We start from the raw sequence: 18,019 nt of genomic DNA, 5'->3' as shown, positions 1-18,019 counted from the left end.
TTCTCCTCTCACCAATGCCAAAGCTTGCACAACCAGATAAAAGATCCTTCATTATTATTGTATGTTTTTCCACTCTTCTTAATCTTTTAGTATGAATAATTGATAGTCTTTTTAATTCAAATAGAGTAGTTAATTGCCATCTAAATTGCACAAGAATTCATATACTTTCAGTTAGATATGAATTCAGTTAAGAAAGATAGTTGTTACTTTATTTTTCAACTGAATATGATTTTCAGTTAGGAATGGTTAAATTGTTAACAATGTATATATTTATTTTCGCATTCTTGTTATATCAGCTAAACATGAAATACATTTAGATTAGTAATAGTTTGTTTATCATAGTTATATTCTGTAAATGTTAAAAGAAGTCATTGTCATGTGAAATGGAATCAATTATTTGTATAGTTAGAAGATATTAGATCTTAGGGTGTCTTTAAATTGGTTATGAAAATTCATTTGTTACACCTTGCTTCTTCTGCAATTATCTTGTTCTAAATATTACTATTTTAAAATTTCCAAACTCCCTTCCTAGGTGTGTTATTGTAAGGTTAAGCGCATTTACTTGTTCTAGCATCTTTTTACAAAGATGGATGCCAACCTTCTCAAAGTCAATATGTAGAGTTTTTTGTAGCTATAAATCACACCCTGATATATATCAATTATACATTACTGTATCTAGATATTTGCAACTAAGCTTTGATTCAAAACTTTGAATGTACCCACTAGGATGGTAGGTTCAAGAGCTCTGATACCACTAAATTATCCCAAAGTGGATATTTACTTGATTTATTTTTCAACAATATATTTAGGATTTAAACAAAGGCAAATGTATTACAAAACAAAAGAAAATGGTAGATTTACCAATAAATATTGACCCATTCTTTCTCAAAATACGATTCAGTATTTAAGCATATTGAAATCCGTTACAAACCAACAGAATGAAACCAATAAATTCTCATAAAACTCCTTAAAACAACATTAATGCATTATATAACAGCAATACAATAACAAACATTCAAAATCCGATCTTAAATACAGAATTTACAATTAGATTAAAATATTAAGATAAGAACCTGTACACGCATATGAGACACCTGAAGTGACATCTCCACGAACAATGGGTTTGCGTCCACTGTCTGTCGGCACAAGGGGCTACATCCTCACATTAATTGAAAGCTAAAGCTTTCTGAATACTCTTGCAAGCGAGAAACTAAAGTCTAAATAATAAATCAAGGATACCAAATGAATGAGTCTCTTGTCCTTTTATCCTAACAGTTGTGACTCTTCGACTCCTTGGCTTTTCGTCTCATATTTCTTTGTCCTTTTTAGCTCACTTTATAATATTAAATTGACCTTTTATAATTTGAGTCCACATCCTCCAAGTCAATTTTAATATTATATAGAACTGTTTTTAACTTTTCTAATGTCCCAAAAAGGGGACTTTATAATTAAATAAAAGGATACATCATGCATTTAGTGGGAACAAATAAAAATACTTGAAAAGGTGCAAAGTTGGTGGCTTTTGTAAAATTGGTAGTGACCTTAGTCACATGCTATCAGGATGTGTGTTGCTTCTAATATGAGCTTTCTCATGCACTATTTTTCAAAAGTCCATTCACTTTTTCACTTATGTGGAAAGCCATATTGGAGTGTCATCTTCTGAGATGCTATTTATTATTTCTCATTCATTTTATTTTTTCCCCTTAAGGATGTCTGGCTTGGCAAGAGCATGAATCCTGTGTGGAAATTCTATAGACTGTTAGTTGATCATTGTTTAAAAATATATACATTTGTATTGTCATTTTGTTGTGACCTATTTGCAACCTTACCTTTGATACATGGTTCTTGTTGTCCTGGAATTGGATTGCTTTCATGCCTTCTTCATGTTTTCTCTTCTAGCTCGAGTATTGTTTCAAGTGGCTTTATATCAATTCTGTATAGAAATAGTAATGTCATTTTCTCCATGTTTCCTCCATAGCTTGGATTTATTCTTCTTATCAAAGATGTATGGTACATAATAGAAAATTTAAATAAGTGAATTTAAATCCAACCTATTCATGTGATCTTTTTCTTCTTATATTGAGACCTCACTATAAAAATGATATGATCATGCTTATTTCACACACCTAGAGAAGACCTCTGTAATTATCTGGTTTATCATATATTATTTAATTTATTATATATAATGCATATGCCTCCTTAATTTTTTTAATTATGCTATTTGAATTGTAGAACATTATATGGATATTAAGACATAAACAAACTATGTGCAAGTGGCAGCGACTCCAGCTAGAAGTAACTCTTGTTTAATATTGTAGTTTGTGCCACCCTTGTATTTATTGTCTTTTATCCTTAGTTTAGCATTTGCACAAATAACGAATGTTTATTTTAATCTTGTGGCAAGTAGGAAAATGTATGTGCAAATATATGCACAACAGTTCTTGTTGACATTGACATTGGGCACACTAGTGATCATAGTGGCCATAGTTAGTAGCTCACTAGTCACTAGAGTAGGGCTCAAACATTTGGTGAACATTGAGATGTTCTTAGGCGTTGTGTACACTACTTTCTTTCTTTTTTCTCATTGCAGACTTCTCTATGGATTTTTTGGGGACTAAAGAGGTATCAAAAAATTAAAAAGAAATGTCTTTTTTGTGCTCGAATCTCCACCTAGCTTGTGGCAATAGTTTTAAGTATCGGAGTTTTATTCAACATTAATATTTTCATGCCAGTTGACCGTATATCCATTGTTTGGATTTTGATTTTCATCTTTGTTGGGGTTCAGGGGCTACTTTTTCTCTATAATATTCTTATTGCTTACTTCCTACCGTATTGAGATGAAAAATTTTCATCTCATTATACAAATGGTCAATCCAAACAAAGAATCAATTTTTCATTGGTACCTATATTGAGTGGAAAATGAGGGGTAAAAATTTATTAAGATAGAAAGAAATACCACAAGGAGAGCTCAACAAGGAGCTCGATCTTGAGCAACAAGTTCATCAAATTCTTGCACCATCTCAAAGGGAAGTTGCCCCCTATCCATAATATTCTAGCCCGAAGCATGACTAGAAGCCCATTTGGCTAAACAATCAGTAGCTATGTTCCCTTCATGAGGAATATAAGTAAACCTAATGAACTAAAAAGAAGTACAAAAGAGAATAATCTGATTAACAATAGTGGCCAGTTGCCAACTAACATCCTCAAGCTCCTACAAGGAAAGCAAGTTCACCACCACTTGGGGATCAGACTAAGAGTTAATCTTGCTCCATCCCCACAAGAAACATTGTTCCATAGCATATAAAATAGCCTAAGCCTCCATGAGATTGTTAGTGTAATCACCCTTATGTATTGAGAAAAAGAATTTAACATCACCATAACTGCAATGAGCCACTCTTCCAATACCATCGGGGCCTCAATTCCCTCGGGAAGAACCATCAGTGTTAATTTTAAGAACTCCATAGGGAGGAGTCCAATGCACATCTTGATTCACTCAACCTTTCCTCTGATGTCGAGGCTGCCTAGACACAGAAGGAAACCTTTAAGGTGTAACCCCATCCTAAAGATGAAAATTGAGGTGATTGCATATAGCAAGATCAACCGGATCCATACCCCCATCTAGCTCACACTTCACTTGAATAATGTTGAGAACATGTGTCTCAACCTTGCAATCTTCTTTTGGAAAATTCCAGAATTTTTTTGTGGAAGTTTTCCACTTGTTTATATATTGGAAATTGGTTAATTAGTTGTCAAAAATGAGTCTTGTCCATAGTAGAATATAGGTAGCTCATTTTTAGAGCCTCGATGACTCATTTTGTGACTTTTATGGGGGTCTAGACTAAGAGACACAATTGTGGACGGGATTACTATTTTAACCTGGTTGTTTTTCCATATTGGAAATGTAAATATCAAAAAAAGGTAACATGTGACATGGTAGTTTTTCCCATGGTTTTGTAAAACCACAAGTAATTCCAGGTTGTAAAATCACTATAAAAGGAGGGCTTGGGGAGGTGTTTGTGTAATTGAGTTCAGTTTGCAAGACTGGTGCTAGAAGGAGTCTCTTTGAGTTCAAGTTGTGGTGATGCACTCCTATAAGAACTTGCATTGCAAATGTATTGTAATCAACTTGGTTTGATAATACATTGTGCTGGTTTTGGAGGGTGGGGTTTTTCTCCCGGAAGGATTTCCCCATGGTAATCATTGTGTTATGTTTTCATTGTTAGTTTGATTATGTTGTTATGCATTTTTTGAGATCTCTGCAATAGTTAGTTGAACTTGCATAATTGTCCTCTCAAATATTAGTGTAGCAAGCAATTCCACACACCTTTGCTTCCTTACAAGTGGTATTAGAGCTTGGCCAATTTTGATTCTATTTTTTTGGGTATAGGGTTTTTTGAGCTAATCAAGGTTTGAGTAGGAGCTTATGCAGAGTATTTCATTTTTGTGTTGCAGGATTGAAAAATGGCAAGCATGTCAGGGAGAATTGATGTTGAAAAGTTTTTTGGCACAAACTTTGAGATGTGGAAGCTAAAGATGGAAGATCTATTGATTGATCAAGATCTATGGGATGCGATTGAGGAGAAAAAGCTGAGGCCAACAGATTTGACTTTAGCCACACAATATGATGTGATAGATAGAAAAGTTAAAGGTCTCATTAGATTATGTCTTGCAGACTCGATTCTGATTAATGTCCATGAAGAATCTACCATGAAGAAGCTTTAGAAAAAGCTAAGTGAGATCTATCCAGCAAAATCACTTGTGAATAAGATTTTCTTGAGGAAGAAGTTGTATTCCTTAAGAATGGAAGAAGGTGGACAAATTTTTGAGCATCTGGAAAGGTTTAATATGTTGGTGACTAAGTTGACCTTAGTAGAGGTGCCAATGGATGAAGAAGAAAGGTGTCAAATCTTGCTATGTTCATTGCCAAACTCATGGGATAGTCTTGTGATAGCTATAGGGAGCACTTCAGTTGTCTTGAAGATGGAGGACATTATTGGTTCTATACTTTTTGAGGAGATGAGAAGGAAGGTCTCTCTAAATGCCAAAGAGGCTTTGAGTGTTTGCAGAAGACCAACAGAAAGATGCAAGAACAAAAAGAAGCATGACCATTCTAAGTCCAAAAATAAGGGGAGATCGAAATCTCCTAGTAAGTCCAAGGCAATTTGCTAGAATTGCAGCAAACATAGACACTTTTGAAAGGACTACAAAGAAGAGAAGAAAAAGAAGAAGAAGAAGCAAGATTCTAATTTTGAGTCCAAAAAGGAAGATGGGTTTAGATGGAAGCATTGAGAAGTATGAAGCACATTTGGTTGCAAAAGGTTACTCTTAGGTTGAGGGAGTAGATTATGGTGAGATTTTTTCTCCAGTAGCCAAAATGACATCCATTGAATTTTTGCTTTCTATTGTAGCAGTATATGATCTAGAGATCAAGAAAATGGATGTGAAAATTGCTTTCCATCATGGAGATTTGAAGGAAGAAATTTACATGTCACAGCCAGAGCACTATGTGGTGAAAGGTAAAATTCATTTGGTCTATAAATTGAAGAAATCCTTGTATGGTTTAAAATAGAGTCCTAGGATGTGGTACTAGAAGTTTGATACATATGTGTTGATTTTGGGATTTGTGCGATCTAAATCTAATCACTGTATATATTTCAAATCTGATGGTGATGGTTTCTTGGTTATTGCCTTGTATGTCGATGACATGTTTATTGGCAAAGGAAAAGGTTTGATTGTAGAGTTAAAATCTCAACTCTTGATAAAGTTTGAAATGAAAGATCTTGATGTAGCTAGGCACATTCTGGGAATGGAGATTATAAGAGATAGATAGAATAGAAAACTTTGGTTGGGCTAGAGTAAGCATGTTGGTACTATTTTGAAAAGGTTTAATATGCAGGATTCAAGACCATTGAGTGTTCTTGTTACTATGGGAACAAAGCTTTCTAGCTCACAATGTCCTACATCCCCATTGGAGATGGAAGAGATGAGTCAAGTACCATATCAGAGTGTTGTTGGAAGTTTGATGTATTCTATGATCTGTACAAGATTAGACATTGCCCAAGCAATGGGAGTATTTTCCTGTTATATGTCTAATCTAGGAAGAGCACATTGGGATGTAGTAAAAAGAGTTTTCAAATACTTGCGGGGTACCTCAGAGTACTCAATATGTTTTCATGGAACTGAAAATAAGCATTCCTTGGGTATTCGAGGCTATGTGGATTCAAACTGGGTTGGTGATGTTGATAGAAGAAGATCCACCAGTGCATATGTGTTTACATTATGTGGCGGTGCAATTAGTTGGATGAGTAAGCAACAAGTTGTGGTCACTTTTTCCACTACTGAGGCAGAGTATATGGAAACTACTCATGCCTACAAAGAAGCCATCCGGCTAAAGAAATTGTGTTTAGATATAGAGTTCAAATAGGGTGCAATGACAATTTATAGTGATAGCCAAAGTGCAATAGTCCTAGCGAAGAACCTGACTTTTCATGCGAGGACCAAGCACATTGATGTACAATATCATTTTGTAAGAGATATGGTCAAGGATGAAAAGGTGAAGCTGAAAAAGGTAGAGACTTTGGTGAATGTTGCTAATGCATTAACTAAGCTCGTGAGCATAGAGAAATTCATATGGTGTTCAGAGTCTATGGGCCTCTTGGCCCCTAGCAATTAAGTCCATGATATTTAGGATCCCCTAACTCTTGCAAGGTGTTTGACAAGTGGGAGAATGTTGAGAACATGTGTCTCAACCTTGCAATCTTCTTTTGGAAAATTTCAAGATTTGTTTGTGGAAGTTTTCCACTTGTTTATACATTGGAAATTGGTTAATGAGTTGTCAAAAATGAGTCTTGTCCATAGTAGAATATAGGTAGGTCATTTTTAGAGCCTTGATGACTCATTTTGTGACATTTATGGGGGTCTAGACTAAGAGACAAAATTGTGGACGGGATTGCTATTTTGACCTAGTTGTTTTTCCATATTGGAAATGTAAATGTCAAAAATGGGTAACTTGTGGCATGGTAGTTTTGCCCATGGTTTTGTAAAACCACAAGTGGTTCCTAAGTTGTAAAATCACTATTAAAGGAGGGCTTGGGGAGGTGTTTGTGAAATTGAGTTTAGTTTGCAAGACTAGTACTAGAAGGAGTCTCTCTGAGTTCGAGTTGTGGTGTGATGCACTCCAGTAAGAACTTGCATTTCAAGTGTATTGTAATCAACTTGGTTTGGTAATACATTGTGCAAGTTTTGGAGGGTGGGGTTTTTCTCCTACAAGGTTTTCCCCATGGTAATCACTATGTTATGTATTCATTGTTATTTTGATTATGTTGTTATGCATTTCTTGAGATCTCTACAATAGTTAGTTGAATTTGCATAATCATCCTCTCAAAGATTAGCGTAGGAAGCGATTCTGCACACCTATGCTTCCTTATAAATAGTTTCCTGAACAGAATGTGAGATCTTCCACCAAAGATGTATAACACCAAGCTGAACATCCTGGAAGATTCAATGATTCCTCTCTAGCCAGATATGCCAAAGCATAACTAATGGGCCAACAATCCAAGTAGCATGGAGAGGAGAAGACTTGGAGGGAGCACTGCCCAAATGGGCCCAAAACTCAGGCAAAGAGGAAGCATGCCTACAAGAGCAACCCCAAGCACTCCACCAAAGGTGCCATGGCTGAGTAGAATAGGAACAATGGAAGAATAGATGGGAGATAGACTCCTCCCCATTACCACACAAAACACAATAAGAAGGGCCTTGAAATCCACATTTACAAAGATTATCCCACGTAAGAGAGTAGTTGTGAGCCACTAGCCACATGAAAAAATTGCACTTGGACCAAGAAACTTTATTCCAAACTTGCTTCTACCAAGGGACCTCAACATTCCCAAATAATTGTCTAGTGATCTCCTAATACCCAATAAAGACATGATATTTACCAGACAAGGTACCTCCCCAAGCCAAAACATCTGGACCTAGCAAAGAGAAACACTCTCTAGAGGCTAGAATCTGAGAAAGCTCCTGACGATCTACATCTGTGCCTCGAGGAGGCCAATCAGAAGAGTGCTTCCATCTGTAACCAACAACAGGTCCTAATTGATAAGGAGTCTTGTAATGAGCCACTTTATCCCATCCAGTGGCATGAAAAGAATCACAAAGAGTCTAAAGATGAGGGTACATGGATAATATGGCTAGGAATCCATCCCAAGCATCAACCCAAAACAAAGCCTCAGAACCTCCCTTACATATCCAGAACAGACCTCTCTTGGCTAACACTGCACCCATCTTCAGAGTATACCAGATCATTGAGCCATGACCTTCAAGAGGAAGTGCAAAAATAGAGCAAGGATCAGCACCATGAAAATATTTATGAGTGATAATATGAGCCCAAAGTTGATGTTGTCCATAGCACCACTGCCAATAAAGCTTAGCAGCCAATGCTTGACTACTCAAGAGAGTTGATCGAAGACCAAGACCACCCTCTTTTTTAGGCCTACAAACAGTCTCCCAACTAATCAAGCTCCATTTAGTACTATGCAAATTACCACTCCAAAGGAATTTCTGAGAAAGAGCATCAAACTCCTTGAGAAAGTAAATAGGAGCAGCCTGAACCATGCTTCTATAAATAGGAAAAGCTTGGATAATAGATTAAAGAAGAGTAACCCAAGTAGAAATAGAAAGAAATCTATGAGTCCAATGATTTACCTTATCTTGAAGCTAGGTAATCATTTTTTTCAAAAGAGATGCAGTTGCCTAGAAACAGCAATAGGCATGCCAAGATAAGTCAAAGAAAGTGACCCAATCTGAAACTATAGGATACCAACAATCCTGTGTTGAATAGAATCAGGAGTGTTGAAAAATTAAATGGAAGATTTATGCTCATTAACTTTTTGGCCTAAAGCTACCAGATAAATATCTAGAGTATGTCGAAAGGCTTTAGCTTCCTTGATCCTAGCAAGACCCGCAAGAGTAGAATCATCAACAAATTGAAGATGGGAAAGAGAAGGTAAACCATTACCCCACCACCACCCCTGAATAGAATTCTGGGACACCTGATACTTAATGAATCTACCCAAGCCCTCAGCCATGATGATGAATAGATATGGGGAGAGAGGGTCACCCTGGTAGAGGCCTCTAGAGGCACTAAATAGCTGAGAAGGTTGGCCATTAAGAAGAACAAAAAAAGAGATAGAAGTAACACAACTCATAGTCCAATTCACCCAGTCAGAGGTAAAGCCAAAATTAAGAAAAATACTCCTTAGGAATCTCCATTTAACTCTATCATAGGCCTTAGCTATATCCAACTTAACAAACATTGCTCTCTCCCTTGAAGTAACCATAGAGTGAATAGCCTCAATAGCAATAACTACCCCATCCAAAATTTGTCTTCTAGCAACAAAACCACCTTGTTCTTTTGAGATAATAATGGGAAGCCACCTTTAAATTCTCTTAGCAATCAACTTAGTAATAACTTTGTAAACCACATTATATAAGGCAATTGGTCTAAAAAACTCCAATTGATTAGCACCCTCTCTCTTTGGAATAAGAGTCAAGAAAGTAGAATTCAATGCGTGAAGCATCTACTTGCTAGAATAAGATTCCTTAACCACCTCCAACAAATCATGATTAATGATGTCCCAAAATTCTTGAAAGAACTCAATTGGAAAGCCATCAGGACTAGGAGCGTTCCCCTTAGGCATGCCAAAGACCACCTCCTCCAACTCTTCCAAAGATATTGGTTGCATGAGATAATCATTCATTTCCTGAGTGATAAGGGAAGGAATACAAGACAAAATAATATTTTCTTCATTATCAACAGGAGGAAAGTCCCCAGAGAAGAGGGTAGAAAAATACCAAATAGCCTTCTGGAACAAAGCTTGCAAGGAAGTCAGTTGGATACCTTGAGAATTAACCAAAAAAGAGATATTGCTCTGATTCTAGTGAGATTGCAATGTTTTATGGAAAAAGGTAGTGTTCCAATCACCTTCCTGGAGCCAATCAACTCTAGCCTTTTGCTTACAAAAAATTTTCTCTCAAAGTTCCCATTCTTCTAGAGCTCTAGAAGCAAGGGATTCAGCCCTTCCAAGATCCTCCAAGAAACTTCGATCTCTAATCTCCCTTGTGATGACATCAAGATCTTCTTGAGCAAGCCTCTTCATAGAGTGAAGGTTCCCAAAACATTGTCTATTCCATATCTTGAGCTGCCTTTCAACATATTGAAGCCTTTTAGAAAATGAGAAAATAGCAGCACCATATGCAAGAGTGTCATCTTTCCTGTAATTGATTGCTATTTTTTTATTTCAATCATTTAAAAATACAAAATTTCTGATTTTCTATTAGTTACATTAATAGTTTTCAATATGTTATAAAATACAAACCATGAATAAAAATTTGTTGTACGACGTTGTCTGAAAACAAGTATGTTTAACTCTATTGATTTCAATATCAAACCATGAATCGATCATGGGAATAAATGTATACATTTGTGTTTCCATTGAATATTGGTTTCATTTGAATGTTGAAATGAATTTAAATCATTGGGAAGTTTAATGGAATTGTATTACTTTTAAGTGTTGAATTCCTATACTATCGGCCTCCTTCCTTTTATTGGGATGGATAAGTTCATTTGATATCGGTCAAGATTATACTGATTCAAATTTGTTATGGGGTTTGATCTATGATTTTGTTCTAATGTTATCGGGTTTTCTAGATTTAATTGCTAACTTGGAAATAATGTTATCAGTTCTGATATGATTCAAACTGATTTAAGTTTTTAGATATGAAAAACCATGATTTGGAAGTGAGTGTCAGGTTATGGAAGATTAATTCCAAGATTCATAAAATGGTGATCTCAATTCTTGGAAATAATTATTTGAGTAGTTTCATGACCAATGGGAAGTAATCATGCAAGATTTTGTGACCATAATTAGTGTAGCATTGTAAGAAACTGATATAAGAAATAGTTAGGGAAATATAGAGTTTATTTTAAGATTTAAGTGAATATGATGTTGACAATGAGCTCCTTGCTATCTGATTTATGGTTATTAAAATAGATTTTTGATTTTATTTTCCAAAGTCTAAGAATTGGTTTATGGTGTTAAGTAACGTGGATTGTTTTCTACAAATGTACTAACAGTGTCAATGTAATTGATGTCTTCCAAATGCAAATTTGAACACTCATAAATGTTAAAGGAGACATGTCTCATGAAGAAACACGTCTCTATAGTTAATCATCATTAGTTATATATGATTATTGACCATTAACAATGTATCTCATGATCGAATCAATCTGACTACAACTACAAGCTTAACACTCCCTCTTATATATATAATATTGACCATCAACAATGTATCTCATGATCGAATCAATCTGACTATAATTACAAACTTAACATTCCCTCTTAGTATAGTACACATTATGCTCTTTGAGTATATGAAGAGTTCATCTCAATATGATATTCTTGGAATGACATATTTAAGGATATCAACATAAATCCATGAACTTAGATGTTATCTTTTAATATAATTTGAAGTATCATTCAACAACAAATATCAATCATACGATATTTATCATACATATATTCTTTTGGTATGTGCACCAACATCAAATCCTTGATGCCTACCAAAAGAATATGTTATATCCTACAAGGATATGAGTTATCTGATCCGACACTTCGGGACAACACTTTAATGCAGTCTATCAAAAACAAGAAATCACAATATCATGGTCTCTATCATGATAGTATATGAAGAGTTCATCTTAGTATGACATTCTTGGAATGGTACATTTAAGGATATCAACATAAATCCATGAACTTAGATGTTATCTTTTAATATAATCTGAAGTATGATTCAACAACAAATATCTATCATATAATATTCATCATACATATATTATTTTGGCATGTGCATCGACATCAAATCCTTGATGCCTACCAAAAGAATATGTTTTATCCTACAAAAATATGAGCTATCTGATTCGACACTTGGGGGCAACAATTTAATATAGTCTATCAAAAAACAAGAAATCACAATGTTGTGGTCTCTATCATGACAAGTATCATGATCTTCATCACTCCAGGACAAGAACTTAATAAAGTTTGATTGTGATACGTTTGTTATCATGACTTCCAGTACATTGGGATAACAACTTAATGACGTTTGTCATGATAATAAGTTTACCATTTATAGAATCATCAACTGACAATGGTTACCTTCTATCTGATCATGACACTTTTGTTACCATGACTTCCAACACTTTGGGACAGCAACTTAATGAAGTCTATCATGATAAGAGGTCTACCATTTATAAGATTGTCATCTTATAATGGTTATCTTTTTCTTATATCTATTAATGAAAGATCGTCACCTTTCATTACATATAATATGTGAAATAGTAACCACCATGAACCAAGTCAGAGGGTGGTACAAAGACTTTCACCTCAATTCTCTCTCACTAAGAAGAAGGCATTACAAGGAATTTCACTTAGAACTTCTCCTCATACAGAATATATAATTCACAAAGGATTGCACCTCAAAATTCTCCCTCTAAACAATGATTCTAGGAAGTTAGGTCCAGTAGTTACTACCTCAGATGCTCTCTTCTACCAAGGGTTTTTGTTCTAACAGTCTAAAAGAAGTTTTAGGACATTATTTTCAAAAAATATTTGAACCCCTAGGATAATTTCCCTAAGCCAATCAAAAAATAGAAATTTCTAACACAAAATTAACTTAAAAATAAAATATCTTTTTAACTTTAGACATTCAATGGTTTCTATTATAAAATTTAATTATAGCCTCCATCATTGAAAACATTAGTACCCTACCTTGCATAAGGCAGGGACAATAATGTTATCAATTATGATGTTATTCAAACTGATTTAAGTTTTTAGATATTATGCAAAGCCATGATTTAGAAGTGAGTGTCATGTTATGGAAGATTGATTTCAAGATTCATAAAGTGGTGATCTCAATTCTTGGAAATAATTATTTGGGTGGTTTCATGACCAATGGGAAGTTATCATACAAGATTTTGTGATTGTTATCAGTGTAGCATCATAAGAAACTAATCCACGAATTGGTTAAGGAAATATAGAGTTTATTTTAAGATTTAAGTGAATATGGCATCAATGAGCTCCTTGCTATCTAATTCATGGTTATTAAAATAAACTTTGATTTCATTTTCCAAATCCAAATCATTGGTTATTGTGTTGAGTAACATGGATAGTTTTATGCAAATGTACTAACATTTCCAATGTAAACGATGTCTTCCAAATGCAGATTTGAAGACTCATAAATATTAGAGGAGACATGTGTCATGAAGAAACATGTCTCTATAGTTAATCATCATTAGTTAATATATTAATTATATAAATAACCATATGTGTGTGTGTATACACATATACACACACATATATAATGATTATTTACCATCAACAATGTATCTCATGATCAAATCAATACGACTACAACCACAAACTTAACACTCCCTCTTAGTATAGAACACATTATTTTCCTAAGTATATGAAGAGATATCATCTCAGTATGATATTCCTAGAATGACATATTTAAGGATATACACATAAATCTATCAACTTTGATGTTATATTTTAATAGAATCTAAAGTATGATTCAACAAAAAATATCAATCATATGATAGTCATCATACGTATATTCTTTTGGTATGTGCACTAGCATCAAATCCTTCATGCCTACCAAAAGAATATGTTATATCCTAAAAGGAAAAAAATTATCTGATTTTTGACACCGAGACAACAATTTAATATAGTTTATCAGAAAACAAGAAATCACAATGTCATGGTCTCTGTCATGACAAGTATCATGATTTTTAGCACTCTGGGAGAAGAACTTAATGAAGTATTATCATGATACATTCGTTATCATGACTTCCAACACTTTGGGACAACTTAATGAAGTCTATCATGATAATAGGTCTACCATTTATAAGATCATCACCTTACAATGGTTACCTTCTATCTGATCATGATACTTTCATTATCATGACATCTAGCACTTTGGGACAACAACTTAATGAAGTCTGTCATGATAATAGGTCAAGGGTATTTTTAAATTTGACCTTTGTTGTGGGTCAGGGGCTATTTTTTTCTCTACAATATTTTTAAATATTAGTTTTTGTCTATAGTATTGAAATGTAACTTTTTCATTTGACTATACAAGTGGCCAATCCAAACAAAGAATTAATTTTTACCTTGGTACCTATATTGTAGTTTATTACTATTTTTTATTTTCGATCATTAAAAATTACAACCTTTCTAATTTTCTATTGGTTACAATAGGAGAAAAATATTTTTTCTTGCAAACAAATATAAAATTATAAACATGATACTATTAAATATTACTGTCGCCTATGACTGGAAATTTAGGAAACTTTTAAATTATCATTTAACATTCTAGAAGTTTCTTAGGCCATTGAATGGCAATTCTAGTGTACACCATTGAAGGACAATTCCAACACTTTCTTAATTGATATGACTATGTCATCACATAATATTTCTCATTATTGTTGGCATTGAAAGGAAAAAACCAAGAGGATCCTAAAAATGAAAATTTATATACCTCAATTACAAAGGCAAAGAGAGCATGGTAGCTGGTTTCTTGGTGCAGGAGCACCCTCAACAAATAGAGAGTCTTGATACATTTCAAGGACATCTTCAAGGTCCTAAGATCCTATAGGATAGGTTAGAAATAGTTGCTATACATTTGGACCACTTGTAAGGCCTAGTTTCAAGATTGACACAGTTATAAGCCCTTGGTCAACTATGATCAAAGGTGTCTAAATAGCTTAAAATCTTAGAATAGATTTTTATTTTCATGTTTTAGCATGTTTTGGTCCTAGTTGGATCATTTAGTTGAAGTTTGATCATGTTTTGATCGAAAATAGAAAAAGTTGCAAAAGTTGCTAAAAAGTTGTCAAGCAACCTTTACCAAAAAATTGCATCTTTTGTAATTTGACTCCCCAATGGCCAAATTTGGTTTGAAAAGACATTGTGACCATTGGGGGTACCTACATAAGCCCTTTTAGGTGGGTGGTAGAAAAACATGGTGTACTTTTTCTTTTGAATTGATAAAATAACTCAAATTTCTTAAAAATTTCATGTTGTAATAGGTTGTATGAACACATTAGGAGGATAAATTTACATTTTTGGATAGATTGATGAAATGCATTTTAGATGCCTTTGGTTTGAAGCCTTGATCAATCCCCTAACTCAAGATATTGAAGTTTTTGTAGAAGTTGTTTTTAAAAGTTGTCATAGCCAAGGTTTCAAACAAAATTCACCATATCTCAGTATTTCACCATGGGAATCTGATGACCTCTGGTGAAATCCAAGTGTTAACTATATATATTAAGATGGCTTTGGTTTTAGATTTTAATATGCAGATAGCAAGGAGAAATTTGATACCCTAAGCATGCAAGTCCCATATGCATAATTATAGCATTGGTCAACATCTCCCATAACTCACTCCAAAGTTATCATCAGACTCTAAAATTGGGTTTAATTTACAACTTGTTTTTGTACACCCCTTCATGATCCAATAGTTAGATTAAAGTTTGGGCATTGGAAAGGTGCACCTCCCTTATATGTGGAGACCTAATAAGGCTAATTTCCTAGAGAAGAAGTTAGAATAAACCTAATTTGTTTACACCATCCACTCTTGGTGCTTTGGTATGTTTAGTAAACCCTAAAAGGGTATTTGAATATATGATTTGTTCACAGGGTTATATGGAGATTGTTGAATTTAAATCTATTTTTCAACAAAAAAGGCTATAGCCTTAGAATAATGCATTTGTGAAGCAACTATTACTTAAATGTTCCCCAGTATGGTTTTAACCTTCAATCCACCTCATAATGAACCTAAATAGACCACAAGTTCAACTTTGAGTCACCCCTACTCATTTTGTGTGTTTTTGGTATCTTGTGTCAAAAATTGTCATTTTGTGCTTATAGGGCAATTTGTCTTGTATTAAGGGATCTTCCTTGTGATTGTGATTTCCTTGTTTGGAGATAGGTTGTGATAACCTTAGCCTCCTAATTTGAGAACTTTTGATTGGTGCTTGAGCACATTAGCAATATCAAAGACACTTTTTTTGGACATTCCTTTAGTGAAGAGGATCTAAGGGCTAGTTAGTCATCTAAGACTTGTTAAACCAGGCTCCATTACATCAAGTGGTATCAGAGCCATGTCTCTTATTGAAGAGGAAGAAATACCCACAAGGATAACTAATGCAGAACCTACAAGGATCATGAGAGAACAAAGAGAAACAAATGTTACTGTTAGAATTTGATAAGATTAATAACCCAGAAAACTAGTGCAAAGAATAAATATCTAAACTATGAATGCAAATGATACAAAATCAAAATAGCATCATAGAGTTAGTCTCCAAAAGAGTAATGCAAATGCTGGAAGCAAAATAGCATTAAGAGGATGCAAAAACAAGAGATACAAATACGAGCCAGGTAGCATGCTTATATAGGCTAGGAAGAGGGAAGAGGTGGCAACACCAACCAATGAGAAGCAACCATCTATCAGACTAAAGATATCAAAGTATCTTCCCAAGATGGCTAATGGATGCTCACATGTAGGAAGGTGACACCTCACAACCATTCACCTAATAAGACATGCTTTATTAACCTAAGCGAGATTATTAAAAGTGTAGGAAAAATTTAGCAAAATAGGAAAAATAAAAAATTACACTAACACCCCCCCATAAGAGAAGCTTGGGAGGAAGCTAACCTAGCAAAGCTATGAAAGCAAGAAAATGGATCCTGACAACAAGGCCTGATCAGGTACCCAATACAAGAAAAAGAACTAGATGAAGGAAACTAAGCCTCCAATCTAGGAAATGTCCCAAAGAGAGGAACAAAAAAGAGCATGAAGCATCTCCAAAGCATGAAGCTGCAAACACTGTTAGAAGAAACTATTGGAACCCCCACTGAAATAGTGCATGACCAGGTAGAGAAGACAAAGTCTAAAGAGCTGATCAATCAAAGAGGTGGCCTCCAAAGGTAGGAATGAATGAGTGTCTATATAGTAGATGAACCATCTCACCGAAATGCATAGGTGCCTATCCACTGCATCCGCCTAGTACATAGGAACAAAAACTGAATACATAGATCACTCAATCAAATCAAGGAAGCAATAGAGCCAACAAGTGAACCCCCCCATCATGTTGAACAGGGAGAGGGGTGATAGGAACACTGAAATGCAATACCAAAAACATCTGCAAGAAGAAGAATCAGGAACACCAACAGTGCAATAGAAGTACAAGCACAGGATAAAGGGCGGTGTCACCGACACACTACATGGGCTAATGTCGCACTTGAAAAAGGTGGATGAGCACAAAATGGCAAAACATCATGACCCCCATGGCACTTTATAACTAAGTGCAAGTACAAACAAACACAAGGTGTACAAGATCCCAAATATGCAAAAGCAGGCACTTTATCTCAGTGTGTTTACAGAAAAAGAAATGCAACAGAATAGAAGCATACAATGCTCAGAATTTAGAAAGAAGAGTGAGCCAAAAGAACACAAGAAGAGATTTTAGGACTTGTAGAATCCAAGTAATTTGCTAGAGTGTGAAAGTGCAAAACTCAAAGGAGAAAGAACTTGGAGCAAAATCTGGATAAAAGACCTTTGCAACTGAATAACTCATAGAATCAGCTTTCCAACGATATCTGGTGAGCCCAGAAAAGAGTTCGAATGAGCAAGATATGGCTCCTGGAAGGCAAAATAGAACATTTGGCTTTGACTACCAAAATAGGCAATCAGACTATAGCAAAAATAAAAAAAAATCTATACCATCATCTCCGTCTTAGAACCAAATTTTTGACGCATTTTTCGGATTGAAAAAATACATCCGTATGCTCAAGTTACGGAAGAAAAATTGACAGGGCCTCTTCATGAAGAGCATATGCTAAAAATGAAACTTGGGCATAATAATCAAGGAAACAAATAGCACCACTACGATCTACTCAAA

The sequence above is a fragment of the Cupressus sempervirens genome, chromosome 3 (assembly GCF_028749045.1).
Source record: "Cupressus sempervirens isolate cs-2001-9-10 chromosome 3, ASM2874904v1, whole genome shotgun sequence".
NCBI lineage: Eukaryota > Viridiplantae > Streptophyta > Pinopsida > Cupressales > Cupressaceae > Cupressus > Cupressus sempervirens.
The sequence above is the reverse complement of the archived record's forward strand: the minus strand, read 5'-3'. Positions refer to the sequence as shown.